General features: G+C 24.3%; 2 pseudogenes; one reads left to right on the top strand and one right to left on the bottom strand.

Moving 5' to 3' along the window:
* The first annotated feature begins 7,800 nt into the window (after positions 1-7,800).
* LOC114132249 (uncharacterized) lies at positions 7,801-8,252 on the top strand (annotated as a pseudogene).
* Positions 8,253-8,484: 232 nt separating this feature from the next.
* On the bottom strand, positions 8,485-8,959 carry LOC114132247 (uncharacterized; annotated as a pseudogene).
* Positions 8,960-9,563: the final 604 nt, after the last annotated feature.

The raw sequence follows: 9,563 nt of genomic DNA, 5'->3' as shown, positions 1-9,563 counted from the left end.
TTCGACTTTCAAATTCGACTTTAAGGATAATTTTTGATTGCAAATTGCATCTAATTTGTACTTTAAAAGAACAAAATTAAAAATGTCCAGTATTCTTTAAAATATGTGGTAAAATAAACAAAACATCATGAGAAACGAGAATTTTTATACAAAATCAGTTTTTGATAAAATTAATTTGGCTTTTTAGGTGTAACTTAAAACAAATAACCTTATATACTTGATATTTTCAAAGAATTTTTATATGCATTTAAATTTAGAATTTTAAATTTGTACAAAATATGTAAATTCTTGAAAATGTTCAAATTTTTTGAAATAGAGATTCATAATAAATTTTCTTTTTATACCTGAGATTTAAAATTTGAATACAAACTTCCTCGTTTGTTTGTCTACCCTAAATATTCAAAGAAATCTTATAAATTGTTTATAAAATGTTAACTGTTTGAAGTTCAAATTTTTACAACATCGTATATTCAAAGGTATAGTAACTTTTCTCCTCCAACGCATATTGCTTATTATTATAATTAAAAAAAAAAATACTCTACTTAATTAATAGAAAAAAACTAAATACATTTTCCCTAAACATAAATGCTGACATTTCTTGTAGATATATATATTATCTAAATATATTGATTTTTTTTAACTATTAAAAGAACCATTTAAAGTTTGAAATTTAGACTATTAGGTACCTATTACACGAACTTTTCATTCTGATTCTACACTGTACATTTTTTTCTAAGTTAATAACAATAGTATTTGAATTTAATATGATTAATGTTATTATAATTATTATATAATATTTTCTATAGTTTTGGCAAAAATTTGTTCCTATCGTTTTACAAATTAAAAATAAGTTAGTAATATTATTTATATAATTCACATAAATAAGTATTATGTTCATTACCTCTACACAGAACCTAAAATATCTTTGTATAATGAAAATGCTATTAATTACTAATACATTCATATTATTCATAGCTAATGAGTAAATAACTAGGGAAGTATTTAACATGTATATTTCATTATAAACTAAACAATTATTATAATATATATTTTAATGGATAGGTAGGAATATACATTTTAGTTTTTAATATTCGAATTGAGTTTGCAATTTTTAGCTATTTAATTCCATAGTTTCTTGTGAATATTAGTGCTTTTATAATGTTTATGGTTTTTATTTTACAAGTCTTCACATTTTCAAAATTCTTAATTATTTACAGCCAGCCATTTTGAATAGAATGGATGTAAATATTTTATATTTTACAAACTGGAATTATTAACATTTGACTGAATTGTAACTAATTTAGGTACTTTACCAGCTAGGTATGTAATCATAATTAATAGGCATTAAATGTGAACATGTTTTTAATTAAAATTCTTCTTTGTTATTAACATTTAACATGAATAATATACTAATAATGGGCATACGTAAACTGCGCTCGAAATTGTATCCATGTTAAAAAGGTGTAATGTAAACTGCGCCCGACTTATTAATTTATTAAATTTTGACTTACTAAAGTCTCTATGATTGACGATTGTGTACTTTTTGAATTATATCACAGAAATTTTATTTTTGTCTAGAAATACCAACACATTATCGATTACTTACTATACTGCAGTAATACGACAACTGATGGTTATTACTACTTCCGGACTCCAGTATAATTTTACTAGTACATTTAGTACAGTTTATTTACACTATCTAGCTTTTATACAACTCATCCAAATATTTTCATACTCATAGAAAAGTTAAAAAAAAATCAAATGGAAACATATATCAAACTAAATAGTAGAAATGAACCCTTTAAGTAGGTACCAAAATTCTAAAATAAAATAAAACTGAGATAAGTTACAAAATTTAATTAATAAATACAATAGTGGTCAAACTCCAATTGATGAATATAATATATCATAACAATATGTTATTAGGTAGGTATTTGTAATATTTGTAATTATTTTACTTTTTAAAATTATATTTTTTTATAATTCCTAATATAATTTTAATTTTAATTGTTCATATTATATGGCTGTAACGAATTAAGTAGGTATATATCAGGCATGTCAAACTCAAAGTACCAAGTGGGACAAATATATTAGATAGTTTACTACGAGGGCCGCATATAAAAATTAATGAAAAAAGAATATTTTATACAACATTTTTCTATTTTATTCTTTACGTTTACAAAAATAGGAGGTACAAAAAGAAAACAAAAAATACGAAAAAAAAACAACTACCTACAAAAAAATTTACACTAACATTGAAAAAAATCATTTTATTTAATTAAGAGTAAGGTGACTATATTTGACATCTCTTTTCTCCCACCAACTTTCCAATTTCAAGAGAAATATTATTAGACAGAGTCACTTTAAATACTGAATTTAGATGTGTGTCAGTTAATCTGGATCTAACGGTTTATTAATTACTGATCATTAATGAAAATAGTCGCTCACAATTACACATTGATAAGTACTACTAAACAAAGAAATAATTTTACTTGCGAATTTAAAAGTTTCTACATATCGTACTGACACAAATTTGTAAAAATCAGGTACACCCCCTTATTAAATTTGTTTTTTAAATTTAAATAATTTTAAATCTCAATATTTTATTATGTTAATTTTATTTTTTTAACCAATTAAAATTGGTAGCCGTGGGCCGCAAAAAAATGAGCTTAGGGCCGCATGCGGCCCGCGGCCCTCGTGTTTGACATGCTTGGTATACATTAAATTATTAAAGATAATATTGTAAAAATATAGCTATTGATTTTTAAAATTTTACACGGGCGCAGTTTATAATCACTGATTATTTTTATAACTCGTAAGTAGTAAAACTTTTTAGAATATTATCTTTATCTATAAAATTAATTATATTTAAAAAAAATGATAGGAGTAAAATAATAATTTATGATATAGTTCTGTATCTATTTTTTTAAGTTTAAATTATATAGATTATAGACATAATATATATGACATATGCATAATAAATTAAACACATAGTCACATATCTAATAACATAATAACATATGTATATATAATATACTTTACGAATACAATAAGAGTTATTTTAAATATATATTATTAAATATACGCATTGTACATTTAGTACCTACTATATTTATTGTTTTTTAAATTATTAATTCTAATAAAGTGCTCTGATTCCACGTTGAGGTTTCCACCAATCCATCATAATTTTGAACAGTTTAGTTTCACCGATACCTGTTAAATATTACATTATAAATATTTAATCATCTGTATCGATGTTTTATGGAATCAGACCGAAAAAATGTCAGGATATGTATTATAAATACACAATAGGAAAAAGGAATTTGTACCAATAGGTATTGTTATTTTAATTATTATTTTCTAAGGGTATGTTTGTCAATAAATTATTGTTCTGTGGGGTAGATACTTATATATGTATATATATATATATATATATATGTATGTTTTATGTGCATTGTGCGTATATTTTAAAAGAGATATTTTGTATGTAATTCCTTTTTGTCCCTTACCTACTCGGCTCACTCAACCGCCTTTTCTCATATAAAAACATGTTTTGAAACTGGAAATATCATGTATAAGCAACATGACGTATAAAATAAATAACAAAAAAACTACTAAAATATAATAAAAGTAAAATAGTTGTTAATTATATAAAGCAGTATATCAAATGAGACAAAGTACACAAATTATAATTTACCTATATCTAATAGGTATTATAAAAAATATCATATATGATTGAAAAATTTGTAAATCTCCAAATGAAATCAGAAGAGTATTTTGAACCTTTGTATTGTCATAGGTACTTACAATTATTGTTGAAAATCAAATATCTAAAAAAATATATATCCATAGTTAACTTAAATATAGTTAATCAGTTATCTAAATGGGATTCATTGTTTATTATTTTGATAGGGAAGCTTTTTTTTCAGAAAACTATTTATCTCGTTTACTTTATACATTTTTAGGTACTAAAACCATAAAAATAGCTTACTGTCTATGCTATTTTATTTAGACTCAAAACTAATAGGTACTCAAAACAGTAAGAGTATAATCAACTAGTAGGTATGTCATCATTAAATCTTCAGATCGGCACCGTGATACATAAATGCTAATTAATGTGTTATAACTTATAAATATTCCAGAACAAACTTTTTTTAAATTTAATTATAATTTTTTTTGTCAACAAAATTATTATTGTAGGTATACTCCAAATTTTATCATTATTATTATTACTATTACCTATATTATAAAGTTTATTTTTTTTTTATGTATTTTGACCATTATATATTTATACAATTATTATTTATAGTACATACATAATTAATATAATAATAATTTTTTGATATACCTCTATATATTTATTATTTAGTATATTATAATAATATATATATATTTTATCACTAATAAACAGTTTATTTTTTAAATCCAACTATTAAATAATGTTTTATAACTATTATTATTATTACATTATGAATAAATATATAAATTAATTAAGGTTAAATTAAAAAAAAAAAAGGGTAAGTGGGTACCGCTCTGCTGTACATTAGGTACCGTGTGAATCACTATTATATATTATAGGAGCGTTAAATTTGAATCCTATGATAGTTATCATTGTATACGAAAAACAATTCTGAACGAAGATGATTTGTCAGCTAACAGCTTAGGATATAATTTCCAGTGGTTGATGAAAAGGTGGTTTATGTTTTGATGGTCTGAATACACCAAAATTTAAGTTCTTTTATAATTATTATAAGCTAAACTTATGAAAAATCTTCAATTAAATTTTCGACTCTTATAGCTACTTATGTAAAAAATTTTATGAATTATACCTACAAAATAATTTGCAAATATTCATGATTTTGATAAATTTTTGTCAATATTTGTATTTCAAATGCTAATAAAAAAAATTGTGCCTATGTATTCTTATAATTTTTTAAACACTATAAAAGAAAACTTATAAGGAACTTTGTATTAAATTTTCAAGTATTTTGATTGGGCCAAAAAAATTTTATCCACACTTCAAAAATAATTTTCAGAAAAATTGAAAATTTAAGTTGTCTATAAATAGCTCAAAAAAAGTCAAAATATTTTAAAAATTAAATCATGTAAAGAAAATGCCAATCTAAATAACTGGTAAAATTTTCAAGTATCTACGACTTATACATTTTGAATAATAACAAATATTTAAAATCGTTTGAGGATAAATCGTTATTGTTACGCTATTTCGTAAAAATTTAAAATTCAAACGCACTTAAAAATTTTCCTATAATGATGCTTCGAGTTTTCTCTGTAGCTACTTTTATTTTATTTGGTTTTTATTGATCGTTATTTATTTAGTTTTTAGTCGTAGGTATAACAAATAAAAACGATTGAATAAAAAGAATGTTTAAGTCGAAAAGAGAAACTCGAACAATAATTTAAAACCGGTAACTGTCAACTATTGTGTTAAATATTCCATAGCGAATCGCTTATACCTACCCATTCAAAGAATAATTTCTAACCCGCATGTGCTGTCTCCGTCTTACTCACATACGACACACACAAAACGTGTTTACACAATCTGAGTAGAACTCATTCAATTTCGGTTCTAAAGGAAGTATACCTATTATAAAATTGAATTGTGACAATATTACTACATGAGGGCAAGACGCTACGTTTTTTCCATTATTCTCAATATAACGTTCATTATATTATATCGTTTAGAAATAGTGAAAATATCAACATTTTTAAATGACCGTAAATTTTTCAAAATTTAAATTTAAAAAAAAACCTTGCCCTCGGAAATATTGTCACAATTCAATTTTATAATAGGTATATAAGTATCTATATCTATTTGGTACTCTAGAAACAAAATTAAACGAGTTATATTCGACTGCGTATAAACGTGTTTTGTCTGTCGTAGGTGTGTAAGACGGAGACAACACCGCAGCGGGTATGATGTCTAAATAAATTGATAGTTAGGGAATAGGGATTGAAATTTTCAAAATCTGGTCAATACGTGACCATGATATTATATATTATAGGTATATAAAAATAAATCTAATATAATGTATAATATTAGAGTATAGTTGATAGTAAAATGATGATAATTATTAATTGATCTTCATAATCAAAAAAATATATCATACCATTGAACGTAAGTTTTAATTATTTTAGGTTTTGTATATTAAATTATGGTAAAACTACAGGTACATTAACTTTTATGTATTTATATTTATATTTGTATTTTATGTGTAGATATTCACGCATTGATTAAATAAATTTGTTTAATTAATGACACAAGTTAACAATACCTACCTATTATAATATTAATAAAAAAAAATAACAATTAATTTCTAATAATATTACCCGATTTTTTTGAGAACTGTTGGAAAATGTTAACTTTTTACCTCTATAATGCACCAAGGATATTCACTTTGCCATCGGAAACCACCCCCAAAGTTTGAAATTGAAGTATTATTTCGACTAGTTATGCTGTACACAAACACAAAATAAAAAACATACATCATTGTAAAATCAATACATTCATCACTTCGTTCAGAATCTAAAATAATTAAAAATAGTTTCTAACAAGTTGTTTATTTTGTAATTCTAAAATATCGAAAATGTATAATAATACCTAATAATATTTTTTACAAGAATTTAAAGTTTACTACATAAAAATTAGTCAAAAATCTCGAAAATTACAAAGTATTTTGTAATTATTGGAAATTTATAATTAATTTTTTACCTAAAATTTTAAAATTTAATACAAGTTTCCTTATAAGTTTTGCCACTTAAATGAAAAAAAAAATTATGAAAAAATCCATATTATAACTATTTTGCTTCAAACGATTTTTGTTTTTTAGTTGTAATTCAAAAATGAATAACAGTAGGTACATACTATAGAATTTAATACTTTAATTTAATAGAATACTTAAATAAAATTGTACTTACAACTTTCATAAAATATTTATACCATTTTCTGGTAATAATATCTTAGTATAATCTTAGTTTTATAATGGCTCAAAAATTATAAGAATACAGACACAATTTTTTTTTTATTAGCGTTTGAAGTTCAAATATTGACAAAAAATCATATAAAAATCTTGAATATTTGCAAATCATTTTATAGGTACCTAGTTAAAACTTATTAAAAATTGTATATATGTAGCTAAGAGTTGGCATTTAATATACAAGACTTTTCATAAGTTTGGCTTATAATAATTATAAAAGAACTTGAATGTTGGCCAATTAAAAACATTTTATCCTTAATTTAAATTTTTACGAAATGCAAACATGTAAAATAACGATTTATTATCAAATAATTTTAAATTTTTTTTTATAGTTAAAAATTAGGAATAACCTACACCAGTTGTTTAAATTGGCATTTTCTGTACATGATTTAATGTTTGGATAGTCAGGTCATTGAAACATAAACCATCTTTTTCGTTTAGTATCAAAATAAATTAATAGGTAGGTATACTTGTAGGAATAAACGGTTTTTCCAAATATGGCCTTAAGACTGCGATCAATAATCGAGGAAATAAAATACGTAAACTAAGATAAGAATATATAAGTTAAGCCGGTTACACACCTAGCGTTTTCGACGCAGCGTTCAAAAACCTCAGCTCCGACGCAGCGTTAAAACGCTGAATTTATAATATCTTACACACCGTGGCGTACGTTCGCGGTTTTTAAACGCGCGGGAAAAATTTTTTCACCACGCACGCCTTGAAACTTGCCAATCATTCATTACTCGGATTTCGTTCAGTACCATCACACGATCACGGAATAATATTTTTGATTTTTATTAAAAATATGGATGCCTTAAGTGACTTAAATGATGCAGAAGCCGTCTGTATAGTGTATGCGTTGTATAAAATTAATAAAAAACAAAAAAAGATAAAAAATTTAAGCGTCGTTGGTGGGTACATCCACTTAACTTAAAAAGGCCGCGTGAAGGACAGTTTCAAGTAACTTTTTGACATTAAGCAATATCCGGAAGAGTTTTTTTAAATATTTCCGTATGTCAATTAAAACATTTGATGAGCTGGTAAGTATTAAATTATATTATTTTATATAAATCAAATACGTATGAAGTGTAAATAACTTAAATTGAATTACTATTTTATTTTTTAAAACATTGATTTAGTTATATATTTGAATTGTAATTGATTATTCAGTTAGATATCATTGGAAGACAGTTGAAAAAGCAAGATACTGTGTTACGGTTATCTATTCCACCTGAAGAAAGGCTAACTGTTACAATGATTTTTTTTTTAATATTTTATACATTTTTATAGTAGGTACAAACTATAATTATACTAAGTTTGAAGTACCTATCATTTTAATTTAATATAATTAATATTTTGTTTTTTTTTTATATTGAACTACAACTCACAAGTATTTTATGCATTTCATTTGTACTACATATATTTTTTTATAGCAACCTCTGTATTGATAGAAAAAAAATTGCATACAAATTAGTTAGGTGCTTAGTGCTTACCTTAATGTAACAGTTAGCCTTTCTTCAGGTGGAATAGATAACCGTAACACAGTATCTTGCTTTTTCAACTGTCTTCCAATGATATCTAACTGAATAATCAATTACAATTCAAATATATAACTAAATCAATGTTTTAAAAAATAAAATAGTAATTCAATTTAAGTTATTTACACTTCATACGTATTTGATTTATATAAAATAATATAATTTAATACTTACCAGCTCATCAAATGTTTTAATTGACATACGGAAATATTTAAAAAAACTCTTCCGGATATTGCCTTAATGTCAAAAAAGTTACTTGAAACTGTCCTTCACGCGGCCTTTTTAAGTTAAGTGGATGTACCCACCAACGACGCTTAAATTTTTTATCTTTTTTTTGTTTTTTATTAATTTTATACAACGCATACACTATACAGACGGCTTCTGCATCATTTAAGTCACTTAAGGCATCCATATTTTTAATAAAAATCAAAAATATTATTCCGTGATCGTGTGATGGTACTGAACGAAATCCGAGTAATGAATGATTGGCAAGTTTCAAGGCGTGCGTGGTGAAAAAATTTTTCCCGCGCGTTTAAAAACCGCGAACGTACGCCACGGTGTGTAAGATATAAATTCAGCGTTTTGAACGCTGCGTCGAAAACGCTAGGTGTGTAACCGGCTTTACGACCATGATTGAATATTGACATTATTTCATTATTGTTCAAAAAATAACTTTTTTTTTTTGCTAATTATTTTATGTATATTTTTTATTTTTCATGCATATTTTAGTGCATAATATAATTATGCATATTTATTTAATATTTAGTTATTTTAGCTCATATTTGGTTTTTTTTAATGCATTTAAAATATTTTAAATCCGCGAACTAGTAGTGATTATCGGTCTCTAATAAAGTTATAAGTTATAACGATTAGCAACCGATTGTAGTTTTCAACGAAAATCAAATATTAAAGGACTATACAACTAAAAAAACCCTAATTTTTTTTATTATGTGAAAATATAGTGCTTTAAAAAGAAAAATGTTGGTGGTATAAAAATTTTTGTCGGACAATTGTTTCGGTGTTTATTTAT

Source organism: Aphis gossypii, chromosome X (genome assembly GCF_020184175.1).
Source record: "Aphis gossypii isolate Hap1 chromosome X, ASM2018417v2, whole genome shotgun sequence".
NCBI classification, from domain to species: Eukaryota; Metazoa; Arthropoda; class Insecta; order Hemiptera; family Aphididae; genus Aphis; species Aphis gossypii.
The sequence above is the reverse complement of the archived record's forward strand: the minus strand, read 5'-3'. Positions and strand labels throughout refer to the sequence as shown.